This window comes from Mesoplodon mirus, assembly GCF_964341445.2.
Source record: "Mesoplodon mirus genome assembly, chromosome: 6".
NCBI lineage: Eukaryota > Metazoa > Chordata > Mammalia > Artiodactyla > Ziphiidae > Mesoplodon > Mesoplodon mirus.
Window position 1 is genome coordinate 6305555 of NC_138982.1, and position 22009 is coordinate 6327563.

The 22009-nt window shown below is 48.6% G+C and overlaps 1 protein-coding gene across 3 annotated transcripts in view; it reads right to left on the bottom strand.

Moving 5' to 3' along the window:
• Positions 1–9274, bottom strand: part of NMNAT3 (nicotinamide nucleotide adenylyltransferase 3) — a 116147-nt gene extending 106873 nt beyond the window's left edge. For 2 of the 3 annotated variants that reach the window (XM_082625776.1, XM_082625774.1), the window contains exon 1: positions 9040–9274. The gene's annotated coding sequence lies outside the window, so the exon portion shown is untranslated. Of the gene's footprint in view, positions 1–8682; positions 8832–9039 lie in introns of those variants that run through there. The other variant, XM_082625775.1, reaches the window with a different exon arrangement.
• Between the last annotated feature and the right edge of the window lie 12735 nt (positions 9275–22009).

Consider the following 22009-nt stretch of genomic DNA (forward strand, 5'->3'; position numbering starts at 1 on the left):
GTGACTGGAAGCTGCCGGAAGTCCCAGAGAATTCGCTTCCCCTAAGGAGCCTTGCTCAACCAATGACGGATCACAAGGGTGTGTATATACCCAGCCGCCAATCCCCAGAAGAGGCCAATTCTGGGATGGGTGCTCTATGCACTGGCTGCCGGAAACTCCCAGCAGGTTTAAACTCCAGTGGTCCACGCTGGTGACCTGCTCGATGGTGCGCTTCTCTGGCTCATTTCCCTACTTCCGTATTTCCCTTCTTTATTTGGGATTTCTTTCCAAATAAACCACACAGACTCAAATCCTTGTCTCAAATAAGGACACGTGCCATGATTTCCCAACGTATGGCCAGCTGAGTATGAGAACTGCTGCTTTAGGACGTACCATTGGCCAAGCACTGGGCCCCTGCCGGCACTGGGCAGCAGAGGATGGAGGGGGACAGGGCCGACACTGGGAGAGCTGGTATCAAGAACGTAACATCCAGGCCCTGAGGTACGGGAGTACCAAGGCCTAAGCAGGACAAGAAGCCAGAGTGATGTAGGGCCGCCCCAGGCAACTGCTGACTTAGGGAGTGAGTGTGTGTTTGGGGCCGGGGGGCAGAGTTTGCTGAAACTTTACCAGTGAAGCCCCCAAAGGATGCAAACCCAACCCCCCCATCCCTACCCCACCACTGGGGACTAGGTGGGGAACAGGGATGAGAGAGACTGGCAGAGGGGTATGAGGCCGCTCCAACTTATAAGATGCTGAGAATCTAAGTCTACACAGCCAGAGGGAGCACATCTCCTGGCCACTCAGCCAGTGGACCCAGAGGATGTCCCTCGACCAGAGACACCGTGGCAGGGAGCCAAGCCTGGCCTCGGAAACTGCTGAGTAAAAGATTTAATCAGGATAAGGCCACGAATGCAGTGACCTTAAAATTGCAAACAGCATAAAGATCATTATTGAACTTGGCTCGTTTTAGAATTAAAAGAAGATTTTACAGGAGTAATACAACAATATAGAAAGTTTAAAATATGGAAAAAAGTTATCCATTGTTCCACTGTTCAAATGCAATTCTTGTCCCCTTGAGGCAACCCTCATAGACCATTTTCCTGAATACATCTTTCATGTAACAGTATTCTGTTCACTGAGCGGGTAATGACTTCTCTCATTACTAATCTTCCTATTTTTAAATATTCAACCAACCTGGTGTTCTGTAACTTGACTACCCTCCTATACTGGATATTCAAGTCACTTCTAAGTTTTCACCATTATAAATAATGACACATCTTCATACAGTGGCATTTTCCAATTTTCAAATTATTTTCTTAAGACAGAATTCCAGAAGCAAAAGGTAGCAATTCAGTGACATCTGAAACAGGAAGCCCCCCTACTTTTATCATCTACAGTCCTTGGATTAGTCATAAAATATAAACCGGGTAACAGAAACTGGCATCCTCTTTCTCACACACAAAAAATATTAAGACGAGGTTGACCAATAGCATCATAAAAGTTACATAGAAGTGGTGCTGGGAAAACTGGACAGTTACATGTAAAAGAATGAAATTAGAACACTCCCTAACACCATACACAAAAATAAACTCAAAATGGATTAAAGACCTAAATGTAAGACCAGACACTCTAAAACTCTTAGAGGAAAACATAGGAAGAACACTCTTTCACATAAATCACAGCAAGATCTTTTTCGACCCACCTCCTAGAGTAATGGAAATAAAAACAATAATAAACAAATGGGACCTAATGAAACTTCAAAGCTTTTGCACAGCAAAGGAAACTATAAGCAAGACGAAGAGACAACCCTCACAATGGGAGAAAATACTTGCAAACGAATTAACAGACAAAGGATTAGTCTCCAAAATATATAAACAGCTCATGCAGCTCAATATTAAAAAAACAAACAACCCAATCCAAAAATGGGCAGAAGACCTAAATAAACATTTCTCCAAAGAAGACATACAGATGGCCAAGAAGCACGTGAAAAGCTGCTGAACATCACTAATTATTAGAGAAATGCAAATCAAAACTACAATGAGGTATCACCTCACACCGGTCAGAATGGCCATCATCGAAATATCTACAAACAACAAATGCTGGAGAGGGTATGGAGAAAAGGGAACCCTCTTGGACTGTTGGTGGGAATGTAAATTGATACAGCCACTATGGAGAACAGTATGGAGGTTCCTTAAAAAACTAAAAATAGAACTACCATATGACCCAGCAATCCCACTACTGGGCATACACCCAGAGGAAACCATAATTCAAAAAGAGTCCTGTACCACAATGTTCACTGAAGCAGTATTTACAATAGCAGGACATGGAAGCAGCCTAAGTGTCCATCGACAGACGAATGGATGAAGAAGATGTGGCACATATATACAATGGAATATTACTCAGCCATAAAAAGGAACGAAATTGGGTCATTTGTAGAGACGTGAATGGACCTAGAGAGTGTCATACAGAGTGAAGTCAGAAAGAGAAAAACCAATATCGTATATAATGCATACATGTGGAATCTAGAAAAATGGTACTGATGAACCGGTTTGCAAGGCAGAGATAGAGACACAGATATAGAGAATAAACGTATGGACACCAAGGAGGGAAAGCGGGGGCGGGGGTGGTGGGATGAATTGGGAGATTGGGATTGACATGTATACACTAATATGTATAAAACAGATAACTAATAAGAACCTGCTGTATTAAAAAAATTAAATTTAATTTAAAAAAAAGTTACAAAGAAGAAGGCCCGATGGGAGAATTAAAAAGCAAAGCAGTCTTTGATACTAAGTATAGGGTTCGTGCAATAAACACCAATTTCTGATCTTTACAATGAACATTTGAAGGTCAATAATAATTTCAAGTTAGACTCCTACACACTAATTCGTGTAAGAGGCATTCTGTTCTAATGATCAACTGCTCACAGAGAAACTTCTAGCCTTTTAAAGCCTGCTCTTTACCTGGCCTGGTGGGATTCCCTGACACTGACATTCATTCTCTCCCATATGCCACTTACTGGGCCCCAATGCAGCTTCGTTGGCATCACTTATTTTCATCATTCCTCCCCCCACCCCCCCCAATTGCCCACCCTATTCGGCGAGCAGACTGGCTGAGAGAGAGCAGCTGGTGGCTGTGGTTCGGGGCAATTAGGCTGATCTTGTTGCTCAGCCTTGCTGCACACTCCTGTCTTCCCAGTGCGGTAACTCGGTGGGAAGGACCGGAACCAAGGCGCTAACGCTCACACGTCTGCCTTGAATATGTGAACTCTGCAAGTCAAGAGAGTCCCCACACTCCTACCTGGGCTGTGTCCTGCCTCGACAGTTCATTTTTATAACAGGAAGCAAGGGAGGGGGGTGCTGACGGAAGGTGGAAGGCAGGAAGGAAGACTGGCTCTAATTTAAAACCATCTCAGGAGCTCTAAAAAGTTCCAGGCTGGGCTTTCCTGGTGGCGCAGTGGTTGAGAGTCCGCCTGCCGATGCAGGGGACACGGGTTCGTGCCCCGGTCCGGGAAGATCCCACATGCCGTGGAGCAGCTGGGCCCGTGAGCCATGGCCGCTGAGCCTGCGTGTCTGGAGCCTGTGCTCCGCAACGGGAGAGGCCACAACAGTGAGAGGCCCGTGTACCGCAAAAAAAAAAAAAAAAAAAAAAAAAAAAAGAAAGTTCCAGGCTGACTGATGGGCACATTTACTCCTTAGAACCCTTTTCATAAACACCTACCCCTTAACGTGCACTTCCTAGAGCCAGTAAATACCGTCACTGTGTGTCAGCCTCATGGAAGGCAGGTTTCCAGAGCCACTTCTTTTCTCCATGGCTCAGAGCCACACGATTACAAGCCTATTAGGCCTGTACCCCGAGAATACAGCGGTCAAGCCCAACCCCACCAAGACTGGCGCGGAGGCCTGCTCAATTTCTGCACGGCGATGCGACTTTCCTTCCTTTGCTTCAGGGAAGACGGCAGCCCATCTCTTGTAATAAAGTCTACCTCTGAGACAGGTGGGGATCGAAGACGTATTTTGTCATCCGCGCTGGCCAAATAAATAAAATAACTCTAATAATACTTAGTCATGGAGAGAGAATGCTTCCTGGGGCTGTTTGGATCACGTCTTATTTAAAACTGGACTTTGAGTACGATTTTCTCTTTGTTCTCAGAGGAACGGACTGGGCTTGCAGGTAGGCGTGGTGTGCCTGTGGAGGACGCTGGCTCCTGGCGAGGGGCCACGCTGGGGTGGCGGGGCTCTGAAGGGGTAGGTCACTGCCAGCTGTCCCGCCCTCCCCCAGCTGCGTGCAGACAGGTGTCCTCCACACACCGGACAAGAAGAGTCAGCTTTGCCCTTCTTTCTCCTCAAATGACAGGTCTCTAGACGCCATGTCATAAAGTCTATGCCAGAACCTCAGCCTGATGTGCCCAGAGATACCAAAGAAGGAGGAAACAAATAGGCTCTCGGCGGTCCCTGCCACTGTGAAGGGAGAGGGCCTCAGTGCCCACCATGCCCGATCCACCCCAGGTGAGCTGGACACCTGTATGTTGCCGCCAGCCAGTATGAGACATGCTGAGTACTAGCACACCCAGGGAGACGACATCCAAGGAGGGGCTCTGTCACTCGAAAGGGTTCAGTAACCTGGAGCAGTAGCATTATTTTCCCATTTCGAAGCCAAAGCTCAGTGATTTGTAAAGTACACCTTCTTAGAGGATTACTTTGGCTGCATAAGATATCGTTTGCCGGAATTCATAGAAAAATACTATCCAACAGTCTTCAAAGGTATATAAATAATTCAGTTTAAGCCTCCAACCAACATTTCCGGGCCCCCTCTACCTATATCAATACTGACTAAATCTCTATACCTATCCCACCTTTATGCGTTCTCCTGGCATGCCAGGCTTCTCATTCGGGGCAGTTAATCTGGTTTATAACTTGACGTTGTGTGTGTGGTCATGTGCTTAATTCTGTCTTTAACAATAATCTGTCTCATGATGTCTTTGGGCCGCATGAGGGTGGAGACTGGGTCACTTTGTCTCAGCATTCTAATCCCCAGGACGCTGCCCGAGAATGTATAGAAAGAAGAAAGGGAGAGAAGGAGGGAGGACAATGAGCAAGACATGGTGCTGGGCACCAGGGGTGCTCAACCCAATAGCTGTGCAAGCGCTCACAGCCCACAGAGGAGCTAATGCCAGGGTAGCTGGAAAAGTGATGCCCAGCAGAGGTGCCCAGTGGGACCATGGGAGTGCAGGATCGTTTCGGAAAGGCTTCCCTGCAATAGGCTGTGCCCCCTGCAGGTGCTGCAGGGGTTCCAGCTTTCGGGGCAGATCCGGCCAGAGACAGGGACAGCAGGAAGGCACGGGGATGCAGGTCAGACCTTTACTGGGCGGGAGGCCAGACCCAGAGATGGCACTCCTGGGTGGAAAGGGCAGACAGCTCTGACTTCTAGAAGACGCTGCCACCTTCATCCAAGGTGTTTTCACCCCCAAAACCCATCACTGAGAACCTGTGATTTCCCCAGAGTTGATTTCCCCAGATTCAACTAGCCACAGAACGTCTTTCTATTCCTAGTTCCAAGATTGGTGCTGTGGGTCTATGTGTACATGAGAGAGACAATGATGCGGGAATCACAAGTCCACTGTGGTTTGTTAAACACACCGTGCAGAACCACACAGCTAAAACGGTGGGGCAGGAGCTGCCGTCCTGAGGCCTGCCCTGCAAAACGGGATCTGTCTGTCTTTACCAGGGAACTATGATAAATGAGCAAAGACAGACACTGGTCAGGATGAGCCACTTTATTTAAAAGCTTCGACAGCCCAAAGTGGTTTAACATAGATGCACGGAAGATTTATCTAGATGATAAAATACCTGAACTTGAAAGACCCATAAATTAGAACTTGGCAGATTTTTTCCTTTTAAGATTTCACTAGTCAAGTGCTTTAAGTAATGCATGAAATGCACATAAAGCTGTCTGGTTAGCGTCTGCAGAGAACCTCTGCTTCCAGACGGGACAGGGTTCAGGATCGATGCCACCCATCTGTGTCTGTGGCCTTCCGTTTCCTCATCACAGTGGACAGCACTGGGAGGATTAACCAATATAATAATAATAACAGCAGCTATTATTGACTGAGTACTTCCCAGACCTTGAGCTGTGCATTGAGGCCGGCACACCACACACTTATATATGAGCATCACTGACTGCTCATGACAGCCCTACACATGAGGGGCAGTGAGTCCCATGTCACAGATGCAAAATTGTACTTCAGAGAGCTCTGTCATGCATGTGAGGTCACACAGGCAATTTCATCTGACTCCAAAGCTGCAGTGTTCATCACTAAGCTGCAACATACATGAAAATGCTTGGCCCTTAGCGAGGGCCTAAAAACATTAGTTCTCTCTCCCTATCTTCATACTCCCTTCTTCTTTTTTTTTTTTTTTTGTGGTACGCGGGCCTCTCACTGCTGTGGCCTCTCCCGTTGCGGAGCACAGGCTCCGGACGCGCAGGCTCAGCGGCCGTGGCTCACGGGCCCAGACGCTCCGCGGCACGTGGGATCTTCCCGGACCGGGGCACGAACCCGCGTCCCCTGCATCGGCAAGCGGACTCTCAACCACTGCGCCACCAGGGAAGCCCCATACTCCCTTCTTTTAACAGCACTCTTGCACATTGAGAAATTTGATTTAGGTTCCTTTGTTCATTTGTTCATTTGTTCATTCATTCATGCATTCATTATGGGCCCAGTATTCTGCTGGGTACAGGGTTTACAGAATTGGATTCCACAGCTCCTGGACCGGCCTCAGGCAATTACCATATCCATAGGAGGGCAGGGGTCAGCATGGCGCAGGGGCAGCTCCTCTCCAGGGACCCACACCCAGCTGTGGGTTAGGGACAACCCAAACAAGACAACGTTGGATCTTTTTCAACCCTCGTTTTTCCCCCACGCTTTTGCTGTGTTTTCTTTGGCCTGAGTCTTCAGGCCTTCTGACAGCCTGGCTGCCCAAGAGGCCCTTTATCACCCAGAACAGGGCTTTTTCCTGCCAGGGCTGATGCTTTCCGGTAAAACCACTGCAACAGATAACACAACTCCCCCACTAATCACCCTGCCCAGTTCCTCAGAACCAACCTCTCACCCCCACCTCCTATCTTCTGCCTGCCTTGTTTCACCAATTTTTACCCAGAATAAGGAATAATAACAATAGCCAACAGCAGCAGTAACTTCTACATGTCAGGCACTGCTCTGTGTATTTTAGGTACATTAACTCATGAAATCCCATAACAACCCTCTTAGGTAGGCACTATTATTACTCCTATTTTAGTTCATTTAGGGGAAGAGGGAGGGAGGTTACTTTTCTTCAGGGCCAACTAGATACCAAGCACTGTCTTAAGCTTGCACAATCAGATAATAAGTGACCTGCCCAGGGGCAGGCACAGAGCTGGGAAGTAACAAATAAGAACCTGAACCCGGGTCTGTGACTGCCTAACCCAGCGCTCTCCTTTGGCTCTCCGCAGGTGGCATTGCCACGGTCTGCGAGGGGAAACAGAGTGGCTGCACAAAGCCTGCCCTCTCCCCCTCTTCCCCCAGCACCCTTCTGTTAACACCTGTCCTCTGCTTTTTCTTTTTTTTTTTTACCCCTACTCACAAACGGTGCCAGACTCTTCTCTCAACTGTGTTCTCCACTCTCTGGGCCTCCCGGCCTGTTTTCATGGAGCAAATCCGCAGTCTCCACCAAGAGTATAAACCGAGCCAAAGAAGGAATTGCCATCATCCAAGCCAATAAAATATACCAAGCAGTCACCAGCCAGGTGTTTTCTGAAGCTTCCAAACCTCTCCTAAATCCCTGGGGGTCCTCAGCAAGGGACCAGTAGGGTTGCTGCCCCTTGGGAGTTTTCTGGCCAGTTTTGGGGGGTGATGCCACCAATGAAAATAAGGAAGTAACATGCTCAGCGGAGGACTGTGAGCCTTATGTTCTCAGGGGATTCATGGTGTCGGCACTTACAGGTGAGCCTTTCTGGGAAATGTATATCTGGCCCTGACGGAAGCAGGAGGCTTTCTCTGGCAAGGCCATTGGATCAGGCTCTCTCCTCTGGGCTCCAGAGCACCACGGCTGGGACTACCAGTGTACTTCCCCTGGCCCACCCTGCATGAGCTCCATGAGGGCAAGGCCAGTGTAAAGTGGGCACCAGTTAAATATTTTAAGAATGAGGCATCATTTTAGAAAACAAGCTGTTTGAGAGATTCTACTCGGACAAGGAGACAGGACTCCAGGAGAGGGGAAGTGAGTGCCTAGAGGCAGCACAGTGCGTTCGGCCCAGATGAACACCCTGCTCCACCCACAGAAATCTTCCACGTCACTTCACTTACTGCACGCTTGGGACACCACTAAGTCATTTACATGCAAAGTCTCAATCGTCAATGGGGAGGAACAGTCCCATTTTGCAGAGGAGGAAGTTAGGCAACTTGCTTTGCTCCCCGCTCTCAGTGGGCAGGACCTTCCTTTTCTCAAACAAGCCACACTCTCTCCCAACAAGTGTGTTTGCTCCGTCGTTCTCCACCTTGGGACCCTGCCATTCGTACTGAAGTGTGAGCTCCAGCATCCTTTATAGATGGGGACCACCGGCTAAAGGCTCTCCCAGCACCCTGCACTTCCTACCTTCACAGATCTTTCAGTTTTAACTTTTACACTCACGTGTGGAGATTACCTATTTGCTCTGGGTCTCTCTTACCAGACTGCGAGCTCCACGGGGGGGTGGGCACTACGTTCGTTGGACCGCACTGTACCCCCCAGCACTGAGCCCAGTGGCGGGCACTCAATGGATCCTTATTTGCATTTGTTGAGGGCTCGAGTGCTGAAGATGGGCTCGGGTCTGAGCCACAGGGGTGCTGCGGTTAGGTCGATAACGCTGTGGCGAGAATGGGTGGCGCCGGCTGTAGACAGGAGGCGTTCTGGGGTTCATCCGACCCAGACGGGCTACCGGGCTCCGCACCCCGCCGCCACCTGTCGCCCCGGCGCGGGCCAGGTCTCGGCGGGCGCCCACCAGGGCAAAGGCGGGCTGAAGAGGCCCGGCCTTGGCTGCGCTTACCTGCGCGTCGCGCGGCTCCGCAGAGACACTCGGCGAGCCTCTGGGGACTTCAGGGGACTGGAGGCCCGGCGGCGCCGAACCGGGGCTCTTCGCCCGCGCGCGGCCCCGCACCCAAGGCCGGGTGAGGACCGCTCCAGGCCTCCGCACGCACCGCCCTTTACGGTGGGGCAGCCGGTCACCTGCCCTTCCCACCCCCGCGCTGGGGAGAGGGCCTAAGGCGAACTGGACCCGCCGCTTCAAGGGCTCCCCGAGGTGGGCGGAGTCAGAGAGAAACCGCGGCGCCCGACTTCCTCCCCAGGGGCGGGCCCTAAAGAGACTCCGTCCCACGCCCCGCCCCTTTGGGCCAAAGGCCGCCCACTGCCCCCACCCCCGTCTCTGCTCCCACTCCCTGGCTTGTGTGCGCCTTTGCATTTTATTTTTCTGTTTTGCGTTCCGTTTTATTTCTTATTTTTATTATTATTATTATTATTTTTGCGATACGCGGGCCCCTCACCGTTGCGGCCTCTCCCGTTGCGGAGCACAGGCTCCGGACACGCAGGCTCAGCGGCCATGGCTCACGGGCCCAGCCGCTCCGTGGCATGTGGGATCTTCCCGGACTGGGGCACGAACCCTCGTCCCCCGCATCGGCAGGCGGACTCTCAACCACTGCGCCACCAGGGAAGCCCTATTTTTATTTTTTACTTTCTTTTTTTAAAGATCAAATTTAAAAATATAAGTAATGCATGAGCACTTTTTACAAAATAAAAGTACCTGCATGTTCTTATAATGGAAGCAGCAGAGCCCTCTCCCTTGCACCCCACCACGCAGTCCTTTATAGCACTTAACTCTGTTGAGTTCTGCTAGTGGTTACCCGCTTGTCGCTAAAAAATAAGCTTACACAGAGGTTTCTTGAGTTATCTGTTGACTTTTTGCCATGTTGGATGAGGATTTGCTCTCTTCCTGCGCCCCTGCCTTCCCTCTCCTAACAAGTTTACACCTCTGTTCTCAAGTCCTGCCCTGGTGAGAGCTCTGAGACCTCAAACCAGGAGTGGGTGAAGGCTTTCTGGAGCCTGAAGCCTATACAATTGTGGGGGGAGGGGAGTAGGAGGGCTGTTTTAGAAAGCCCTACAGAATCAAGCCTTGCAAATGAAAATTTATTTAGAATGGGAAAAAGCAATCACAACAAAATGCTGGGGCCTTGGAGATTCAGGTCCGTATCCTCTGAGATCTTCACAGGTAATTTATTTCCTGAATTTGGTTCCCCAGTGTGGCCTGGCCTCCTCTGCCCACCCAGAACCCTCCATAACTCCCAGTCCTTACAGGGGCGGTGAAGGTCAAGATGCATCCGTTTCTGCCAATAGGATTTCCTAATGGAGTGAACTGAAGTGTGCAAAAAAAAAGAGATATCAAGGGTGATGTCAAGGTTTTGTGACTGCTGCACACCTTATTCCCAGCTTTTCCTAGCATCCGTGACAGGTTCTTAGTACGGAGTGTTTTGTAAAGCTGGCTCTGGGACCCTGCCGGATCACCAGATTCTCACAGTGCTCCCATGACGTTGGCTGGACAGGCATACCATCTCTACTTTTAGGAGGGCCCTTCCTTGTCCCCCCCCGAATCAGCACAGGGGACACACAGCTAGCACCCACTAAGTGCACAGGTGAAGGGGCTGGTCCACCTCTGCTTACTCAGACTGAAGAAGCAGTGTCCACACCCTCCCTGACACCCGTTCTCTCCTGAGAGTTCAGTCCTTCCCCTGCCTCCGCTCTGCCTTGCGTCTCTCCTGCTTCCTCTCCTTCCTCCCTCATCCAGCTCCCAAGAATCAGAAGTGACTCCCTTACAGTGTGAAATGTGCCTCAACAAGGTGACCTTGGGCAAAGTCCCTTTACCTCTCCGAAGCCTCAGGATCCTTCTGCGAAATTGGAGGCAACAACTTTTGGGAGAGGATTAAGTGGCTTCATAGGTATATGCATGAGGATTTTTTTTTCCTTTTTTACAGCCCTATTTTTTTTTAACAACTCAGAAATGTTAAACAGTGGTCAAATTTATTGCTCTTTACTTATTATTGCTTCTGGGTTTTGTATCATACTTAGAAAGGCCATTCCTACTCTGAGATTTTAAAAAATTCATGGATAATGATCTTTGGATGGTCTCTTATTGATAACACGGTTTGTCTCCCAGCAGGGTGGGAGGCTTGTGAGAAAGGTTAGGGACTTAAAATCTGTGTGTAGCATTGGTACCACAGGTTGGGTTCAAATCAAGGGCGAAATCATTCTGAGTCAAGGCCCGACCCAGGGAAGGAGAGGCTGGTCACAGAGAGCAAGAGGGGGATGGGCAATGAATTCTCCATGCAAGGGATGCTTCTTTCCCTGGGGGTAGTGAAGATTAAGGCTTGGTTTAGGAGGAAGCCTATCTTCCCAGGTGTGAAGTAGTGCCTCCTAGTGGTGGAGGTAAGAACCTCACATAATAACCATAATAACTTCACTTATCCCAAATCAAGGAGGGGCAAAAGGCTGTGGTTGAGAAATCCATTCGGGGGAGACAACTAGCTCCTAATACTCTAGATAAGGGACTATCTACATGAGAGTCATGCCCTTTGCTTGAGGGCACACAGAGCTACTGGATCATGGGTATAACAGGGATAATAATTTTTTTACCTGTTTTATATGGGTAAGTTTTATTTCTCCTGAATCCTATCTGCCATTAGAGTCAAGAAGTGACCAGGTAATGCCACCTCAGGAAGGAGGAGGATTTTACATCTCAGTTTGGGTCCCTTACAAGCAGAGCCTGAGACAAGTATTCAAGTGCAAGTGTTTTATTTGGGAGTCCAATGAAAGATGCATTACTAAGGCAGCTATTGTTACAAATAATTGGAGCTTGATCATGCAGGAAAATTGTAGAAAGCAAAGAACATGTAAAGAACGTGGCTCAGAATTACCCAACCCAAGAAAGAGCTGAAGGAGGGAGGTCTCTAAAGGGAAAAAACTGGAACTGACAGGTTAGCTCATTTTGAACATTTTACAAATTAGTTCTAGGCATATAAATGAGGTTACCAAATGAGATCAAGCTATAACTATCCTGCAGCTTCCTTTTGTCAACTACTGGTGTCCTGATGAAGCACTTTCTGCATACTGTCTCAGGCCTACAGGTGTGACCTGAGGACCTTCTGGAAGACTTGCTTTTGGACAGATCATGATGGGACTACAGGCTGGGTCAGCCTCTGTGGTTGGATGAGACCATAACCTTGCCTTCTGAGCTCTCAGAAAGGTCAAGTTTTGGCTGGTGAAAGTAAAATGTAAAAAAAGGAGACTGGTGGACTTTTAAAACGATCAGAGAGGGCAACCTTACCAATCCCTTTAAGGACTTCAAAAGGTGGATGTTTTCTCATAGACAATGAACAGATAATGCCAATGTGAAGTCTTTCTTACTTGGCCGTTGAAGCAGGCCTCCACGAGAAACCACCATTTGGTCAACCTGGCTCCACTGGCCATAGTTACTACTGAGTTAAAGTGATCCTTTTGAAATATGAATCAGTCCACAGCACTCCCCTGCTCAGATGTCCTCATCCGCTTCCACCACAATTAGCATAAAACACCAAGTTCTCCCCAATGGCCGCCAAGGCCCTCACAAGATCTGCTGTGACAAGCTCTCCCTGACATCGTCTTCTGACAGTGACCACTCCTCACCCCCAGTCTCCTTGGCTCTGCTGCTGTCCCTTGAACACACTGGGCCTGTTTGCACCACAGAGCCACTGTACTGATGTTCTCGCTGACAGAAATGGTATACTCCCCCAACTCCCAAGGTAATTTGCCCAATTCCTTAGCTTTCTAACAGGCCACCTACCTCAGACATAAACAACTAGCACTCCCATACCACCCTGTTCATAGCACTTATTATCTGTCATTGGAATCTTTATCTCTTTCTTATTTGTCTCCCTCACTTAAGTGAAAGGTCCCCAAAGGGCTGAGTCTTTATATATTTTGTTGCTTGATATATCCCCACATTTTTTTTTTTCTTTTGGCTGTACCATGTGGTATGCAGGATCTTAGTTACCCGACCAGGGATGGAACCCATGCCCCCTGCAGTGGAAGCAGCACGGAGTCCCAACCACTGGACTGTCAAGGAATACCCTATGCCCACGTTTAGAACAGTGCCTAGCACTTAGTAGGTAGTTAAGAAATATTTGTCAAATAAATGAATGCATTGAACCAATGAAAAACAGAAACAAAGTCAGTAACATACAGTCTGAAAATATTTTAGAATGCAGACTTTCAACTCATCCAGATTGGATTCCTCTCAAGTTGGGAAGAATTGTGGAAGCAGAGAGAGAAAAATAAAATAAAATGAAGTGGTTGAGATGCATTATATAATCTGATTTATAATTACAGATGAGTATTAGACTGAGAACTTTGGCTCTTTTACATTTCACCCAATCCTGTGTTAAATATTTACGCAAAGGTTAGCTTGAAAGGCTACATGCTCATTTAAAAGTACTAAGAAGAAAAAAGTTTCCCCTGGTTATTTTAATAATTCAGAATGGTGTTCTGTGGCTTCTGCTGGCATCTGAGGGCCCAAGATGGTAACTGCTTACCTGGAAATAGAGGCCTTGATCAAATATTTAAGATCTCACTAATTTTTATTTTCTGCCAATTTTGTATTCCTGCTTCCCACTTGTTTTTTTTTTTTTTTTTTTTTTTTTTTACCCATTTTGCAGCCACACAATTCACACAGAAATGTTTCGTGGATTTTTTTTTTCTTTGTGGTACGTGGGCCTCTCACTGTTGTGGCCTCTCCCGTTGTGGAGCACAGGCTCTGGACGCACAGGCTCAGTGGCCACGGCTCACGGGCCCAGCCGCTCCGCGGCATGTGGGATCTTCCCAGACCGGGGCACGAACCCGTATCCCCTGCATCGGCAGGTGGACGCTCAACCACTGCGCCACCAGGGAAGCCCCACTCGTGGATTATTAAATGCAGCTAAGCAATGAGCTTTTGCTGGAACATAAGGCCAAACTCGGGCCACTGTTCTAACAGAGTAATTTTTCCTTGAGTGTATGGACTACGATTTTACAGGGTCCTCTGTCGTATATTCTGAAGTTTTGTAAGGCAGATGCATGTCTGCTGCAGAAAGGACTTTAAGGTGCAAACAAAGACTCCCTGAAAAACAGGTTTTACAGTGGTGCACTGAAGCAGTCTTGGAATCAAGAACAGTTGAAACCATAGAATTGATAAGTGGGTCCTTGACAACATGGCAAGAGGATACCAAATGGTGCCTGTTTGCTAATGAGAACGTGGCTCGCTGGTGCCACTGGCAGTGGAGTGGTTTTGGCGAGCACCTACGTAGGCTTAAGTGCCTAAGGAATGTTCCAGTTGCAGCACCTCAGTGCTGTAAATTAGCTTTCCTGATGGAGCTTTTATATTCTACCCTGTTGCTAAAACTCTAATCCTGCTGTCCATCGGGGCCCACTTGGTACAAAGCAGACCTTCTGAAAGAGGTCAAAGCCATAATGCATCGTTCACGTCGGAAAGCACTTTAATAATAACCCATTGTTTTTTCTTTTTTTCTTTTTTTTTTTTTTTGCAGTATGCAGGCCTCTCACTGTTGTGGCCTCTCCCGTTGCGGAGCACAGGCTCCGGATGCGCAGGCTCAGCGGCCATGGCTCACGGGCCCAGCCGCTCCGTGGCATGTGGGATCTTCCCAGACCGGGGCACGAACCCGTATCCCCTGCATCGGCAGGCGGACGCTCAACCACTGCGCCACCAGGGAAGCCCCCTGTGGGTAAATCTTTGTCCTCATTTGACTGGCCCTGTGTACCGCCTTTGATAATGTTCACTGCCGCCTTTGTAGAAACTTCTCCTTTGGCTCTGCAAGCTCACGTTCTCCTGGATCTCTTCTTACCTCTTGGACGGTGCATCCTGCCTTGCCAGGCCTACTGATCAAGGCATCAGATCATACCCTAGCTACAGGGAGGACACTCTGCCTCTCCCTAGAAATTGAAGAGTGAGCAGAGAAACTAAGACAACTAAAAATGGTGGCATTCTTCCATTTCCACAGCAGTGCCCTGGTGGAATTGCTGAAGAGCTCCTGCTATATGGGGCCCTAGAGCCGCCAGGTTTCTTTCTGCCTCCTGCCTGGTTCGTTAGCTCTCTTGTGGCCTCCCTGCAAATCCTTTACATTATCCAGTGTCAATTTCTGTTGCTGGCAGCCAAAGAGGCCTGAGTGATACCTATTCTTGCTCTGATTTCTAAACACATGTGTGCAGAACAGGCCATGGGCCCTGGTTTGTACCTGTGTCCTCAGGAAGCTTGCTCTTTAAGGCTCAGATCAAATATTCCTCCTCCTCCAGGCAGCCCTCCATGATCCATGTCCTGGCAGTCAAACCATGTTGCTCTTTCCACTTTACTGCCTCGGCAAGGCCCTGACCTCCAGTGGTCCCCGAGAGCCTGGAGTGCTCTGTGGCCCTTTCACAGTCAACACTAACACTCACATTCAGAGTAGCCTGTCCAGCGCCAATCTGCCCAGCTGGTCTGTAGGGCCACAGGGCTAAGTCCTGGCCTTCCCCACTAACCTAGTGTCTCCTAAATGGTGACAGCTTTAGAAAGAGATGACAGGGCTCTTTATGGAGTGTCAACTCTCAACTTTGATCTGTCTTCTGAGAAGGAGCTGGCAAGAAACGCTGCGCAGTCTCAGACCACAGAGCTCCTGGTGTGAGAGGAACCCGTGCTCTCTTTCCTCCCTTCCATGTTTCTTCTTCTGTGCCAGTGTGGTTTTCCACAAAGCAGACACTGAGATGGAGTTAAAGGTGCAAAAGTTTTACAGGAGAATGACACCTGTGAAAGAGAAGAGGCAGGAGGTGGATGGGCAGGGGCAGCCGGCAGACCACGACGCAGACCCAACAATCTTTGCCAGCTGGTGGAGCTCAGATCGCCCACTAGAGGTGACCTGTGTTGGGTACAGACCCCTGAACCCCCACTTAGTCATTGGCTAGGGTTTGCCCTGAGAGTAACTCGACCTTGGCTTGAAAACTGGGGCCACCAGCGGGAGGCTGTCAGGAAGCCACGCCCCTCCCACTAGGGAAGCCAATCTTTTCTGAAGGCGGATCTGGGCAGTGGATCTCCGTGTCTGTCACACCTTCCACCAACCAGTCTTTGTCTACGGGAGCTCATGGACTGCTCTAGGTCCCCACACAGTTCACGGCTCTGTGGCACAGTGAAGCAGGGGTTAGGGCTGTGTCTGTAGCAAGAGAGAGGTTGTATTCCTATCTCAGACTCTGAAATAATAGCTCAAACTGAAATCCTCCCCACTGAGTTCTTGTACCTGAGGAACAAAAGCTCAGCTGTGCATCGTGGCTGTGCGTCCTTCCCTCCCCTGCTGGACCCTGCCCACACCTCCTCTGTCCGCCAGTCAGGCTGCTAACGTCTGGAGCAGTGCCGTGCCTAGAGGTCTCACTGGCTGAATGAATGAATGAAAGAGTGAATGAATTATGACATGAGGAAGGAAAGTATGATGGTTCAGATAAAAGAATGCAGGAATGAAACAGCCGGAGAGAAGAGCAAATGGAATAAAGATACTTCAGCAACAGAGCTACCAACTGAGTCACTTAGGGGTGAGAGGATCACCTCCATCCCTCCAGGGATTCTTTGAAAAATCACTTGACTTGCTTCATCCTGGGTCAGCAGTAGTGTCTTCTCTCTCTCCTGCCTATTCCTCAGCAATGACAGCAATTCTTTTTCCTCTGAACCTTCAGCTTTTGGATTAAGTCTCCATTCTTCCCTCCCAGGCAGCTTTGCTAAAGGCACGGAGAACAGATTGCCGGTGAAGGCTGTGTGCTCTTGTATCTCAGACCAAAAGTGATAATTGATTGCACCACCCCGAGCCTTCCCTCCGTCCATCTTTATTGCTCCCTGTTTGCCCAGATGGCACCTGAGCCTCAAGCCTCCAGTTGCGGCTGCAGTCAGTGGACACTCAGTTCTCCTCGAGGGGAGAAGGGTGGGCAGGGTGCTCCCTTCCACGTGGTCCCCTAAGACTTAGAGCCATGCACTAATTGGCCTGTGTCTGCTTGGGCAGTTCCAGAGCCTGTAATTGGGACTGATTCTGACAGTCTGGCCCCATCAGGAGAATGTGCTGAAGAAATACACCCTAGGGGAGGAGATTCTTTTCCTAAGATCATTTTTGAAAAGGACAAGTGGAACTTTACACTAATGCTTTGGGCAAGACTCCCCCTATTTTTAGCTTCCAAGAGGAGGAAGTATGAAACATATTAGTGACCCCCTACGCATTTGAAGTTTTGCATATACGGAGTTAGTCTGCTTTAGGCTAAGCTGTGCCGTGGTAACAAACACCCACATCTCAATGGCTTACAAACAACCATCTACTTCTTGCTCAGCCTACATGTCCATCATGGGTCAACTACAGCCCTGCTCCGTGTTTGCACATGGACATTCCTGGGGATGTTGCCTCGGGGCAGAGGGGAGAAGGACACAGAGAACCATACGCTGGCTCCTACTGCTTTAGAAGTGACATGGCCTTTCCATTCATGTTTTATTAACCTGAGCAAGTCATATGCCACTTTCAAGTTCAACAGGCTCAGGGTGTATAGTCCTCCCACCGGTCACAGGCCTGATGTGGGAAAGTAGAATCCTCCCCCCAGGGAAGGCCAATATATATCTATTTTTAATTAGTTTCTGCTTTATAACAAAGTGAATCAGTTATACATATACATCTGTTCCCATATCCCTTCCCTCTTGTGTCTCCCTCCCTCCCATCCTCCCTATCCCACCCCTCCAGGCGGTCACAAAGCACCGAGCTGATCTCCCTGTGCTATGCGGCTGCTTCCCACTATCTATCTACCTTACGTTTGGTAGTGTATATATGTCCATGTCTCTCTCTCGCTTTGTCACAGCTTACCATTCCCCCTCCCCATATCCCCAAGTCCATTCTCAAGTAGGTCTGTGTCTTTATTCCTGTTTTACCCCTAGGTTCTTCATGACATTTTTTTTCTTAAATTCCATATATATGTGTTAGCATACGGTATTTGTCTTTCTCTTTCTGACTTACTTCACTCGGTATGACAGACTCTAGGTCTATCCGCCTCATTACAAATAGCTCAATTTCGTTTCTTTTTATGGCTGAGTAATATTCCGTTGTATATATGTGTCACATCTTCTTTATCCATTCATCTGTTTTTGGACACTTAGGTTGCTTCTATGTCCTGGCTATTGTAAATAGAGCTGCAATGAACATTGTGGTACATGACTCTTTTTGAATTATGGTTTTCTCAGGGTATATGCCCAGTAGTGGGATTGCTGGATCATATGGTAGTTCTATTTGTAGTTTTCTAAGGAACCTCCACACTGTTCTCCATAGTGGCTGTACCAGTTGACATTCCCACCAGCAGTGCAAGAGTGTTCCCTTTTTTCCACACCCTCTCCAGCATTTATTCTTTGTAGATTTTTTGATGATGGCCATTCTGACCAGTATGAGATGATATCTCATTGTAGTTTTGATTTGCATTGCTCTAATGATTAACGATGTTGAGCATTCTTTCTTGTGTTTGTTGGCAATCACTTTCTAACAGCTACTGTGTTGCCCTCCCTTTTGCTCACCCTCCCTGGACTTCCTCCCAGCTCTTGCCACCCACCTGCTTTGTTTTGTGAATTCTTCTTGCCTGAGCTAGAGGAGGTGCCTCTGACAGGGTCCGTGGTGGGCTCAGTTATGGAAAACACGGCCTGAGTCACGAGATGAGTGATTGCCGTGTCCCTCCCACCTGTTATGGGAGCTGTCGCGAAGATGCTTCCAGAGCGCACACACAATTTTGTTATTTGCCATTGTGGTTACTGAAAAGATGAAATTAGAGCTTATGAGCACAACATGTAGGCAGCACCATAATTAGCCCTTTGGAAGGTGAAGGATCCACTTTAAAATAAAAGAAAATAGCTTTACTCCCACAATGAAATGGCTGCAATTTTCCAGCTAATGCAGAACCTGCAGTATTTCTGTAATTATGTCCCTTAGGTCTTCTATTCACAGTAATTTCTTCCTTTTTTTTTTTTTTTTTTTTTTTTTTGCGGTACGCGGGCCTCTCACTGTTGTGGCCTCTCCCGTTGCGGAGCACAGGCTCCGGACGCACAGGCTCAGCGGCCATGGCTCACGGGCCCAGCCGCTCCACGGCATGTGGGATCTTCCCAGACCAGGGCACGAACCCGTGTCCCCTGCATCGGCAGGCGGACTCTCAACCACTGCGCCACCACGGAAGCCCACCTTTCTTTTTCTCTCTCTTCCCTCTTTTTTTTTTTTTGCCTTCTAAATGAATTCCCTTTGGTACCAAGAAGACTAAATAATATTATTTGCACACAGGAGGAAAAAGCTCTTCCCCTACATGATGAATGCATTTTATTTTGAAGGGTAAAAAATAAAAGGCCAGATAATTAAGTTCTTAACCTAGTAGAGCTGTGCTGTCTAAGACTTGGTCTTATTTCTTCATCTAAGGGCAGATGTCCCAAACAAAGAAAGGTGGTTTCCTGGAGGTGACTGACAGCTGTGACAAATCACAGGCAGCATGAGGCAGCGAGGGTGCTGGGGCCAGGCGACCTGGCTTCTGCCCAAGACCAGACCTTGAGACCCTCGCCTCGCATCTCTGTGCTTCAACTTCATCACCTGTAAGATGCGTAAAAATCCCTGCCTTGCAGGCCTGTGGCGAGCATGTGAAAGTGCCTAGCACAGTGCCTGAATCCCAGTCGGGATCCAACGATAGTAACGATTCCTTTTAGCCTGTGGCCATTGAGTGAATGAACATTTAACACAGAGAGAGCCTGAGCCGGTGATGACTCATCGCCTTTAGAAGACTTACTGCTCCGGGACTCTGGAAGATGGCCCAAGTGAAAATCTTTTGATTTTCTCAAAGCAGCATTTTGAGGAGTTTTGCAGCAAGCATTCTTGCAAGACAGGTGCCGTTTTACACTTGAGAAGACGGAGGCTCAGCAACTTGCCCAAGGCCACACATCTTGCAAGTGGCAGAGCCCAGGCATCGATCCCATTCTATCTGACTCCAGAGCCTAGGCTCATCTCTCTGCAGCTTTGCTCGGATCCTGTCCTGGTTCTACTGTGTACTAATTTTTCATCTGCAAAATGGGCACGTTGCTTGTGAAAATGGTCAGGCGTGGTCTTTGTTATCAGACAGACCTGAATTCAAGCTCCAGACCTCCCATCCCCCAGCTGTATGACTTTAGGAAAGAAACTTAACATTCCTGGGTTCCATCTGTAATATAAGAACCCTAACAGAACCTGGCTTATAATGCTGAGGACATAAATGAGATAGTGTTTATAAAGTAAGTGTGTGCAGGGCCTGGCTTACACATCTTGTAAGCATCCAGTAAAATAATAGCTTTAATGATCTCTCCTCCTATGTTGTTGTAAAGATTCAAGCAGGTCACACACACACGAAAGACTTTACAACTTGGGAAGCCTAGATCCACACTGGCCCCTGTTACAAATTTTATTTCACTAACTTCCATGCCCTTCCTGGTAATAATGGCCCTGATAACCCAGTACGAGAAAACTATGCCTACAACTCAGTGCTCTTAGCTTTGAACTATCCCTGGAACCGAGGGAACAGTTACCACATAAAATTGTTTGCAGGAGGCTCAGCAGCCAGTGCAGAGGCTTAAGCAACAATCCTTCTTCCTGATTAGTTTCACTGCAGATCCTTGGCAAACAGAGTCCCCGGTCCCTCAGCACACGCAGCACTGAGACTTGTCGGGGCAGGGGGAGGGGCAGGGGGAGGGGGAGGGGGAGTGGCTGATCTGTGACTAAAAATTCACTGCGGGTCACCAGCCAACAAATCGTGCCCTTTGGGAAGACTAAAAATTGCCTGAAGGGTCAATTTACTGCCTCAGCCTGGGAATATGTCCCCTGATCTGGGGACAGAGAAATCAGTGACTTTGTTGGATCTGAGAGTCAGGTGGTATTGGGAGGTCAGACCAGGTAGGGCTGGAAGGGAGGTATGACAGGCCTGTGGGGGCCAGGATTCCTTCCTTCCTTCCCTCCTTCCCTCCCACAAATAATTCTTGAGTCCCAATTGAGCCAGGTCATGGTCTAGGCTCTGAGCTAGAGAATGAATCTGACCCAGCTTTGGCCTCAAGGACACAGAAGTCCAGGACAATGACCCTGATTGGTCAGCCATGAAAGAGGTAAGCACAGGTGCCATGGGACTCCAGAGGGAGCTCAGCCTTGGTGGTGGGGTAGGGGGATTGGGGGTATCCAGGGTGTATTCTTCCAGAAGAAACGGCATCTGAACTGAGCTTTGAGGAGTGTTGGAGAGACAAAGGTGGAACTTAGAAGAGCCTGGCACTGGCCCAGGGGCACTTGGGGGACACAAATAATTCAGGGAGAGCAGGAATGGAGGTGAGGCTGGAGAGGCAGGCTGGGCATGAAGCATCCTATAAGCCAGGCTGCAGTGAGAAGAGTGAATCAGACGGGCCCGTGGTATGTTTGATGGTCTCAAATCCTAATTCTGCCATTTAGCAACTGGCATAGCTATGGGCCAGTTTCTCATGCTCAGGGCTGTTTCTCATCTATGTAAATGGGAATTCTAACACCTACCTCATAGGGGTAAATCTCCAAGTCAGTGTCTGGCCCATTTGGACAGTCAGCAAATGGTACCTCATTCTTTTCCCCAAGTGTGGGGATTAGAGAGAATGTATGGCAGGAAACCAGACAGGCCAGGTTCTGGCCAGTAACCCTTTCCTCTCTGGTAGAATCACCTATTACCAAGCCCCTTGAAACTCATCCTGTAGCCAGAACCCTAGAACCCAGAGTCTGTTGGTGGGCTCCAGGTTCGAGCCTCTCTGTTGGGGTGTGAGGTTACAGGGTCGCCCCTCTGTGTTCGCGCAGCCTGGAGGCAGTGACAGTCATCAGCCAATGGGGTGTGTGTGCCACGTGGTGGAGGCCCTTGCCTTAGGTAGAATGGATGCTTGCAGGCTGAGTGAATACATGTGG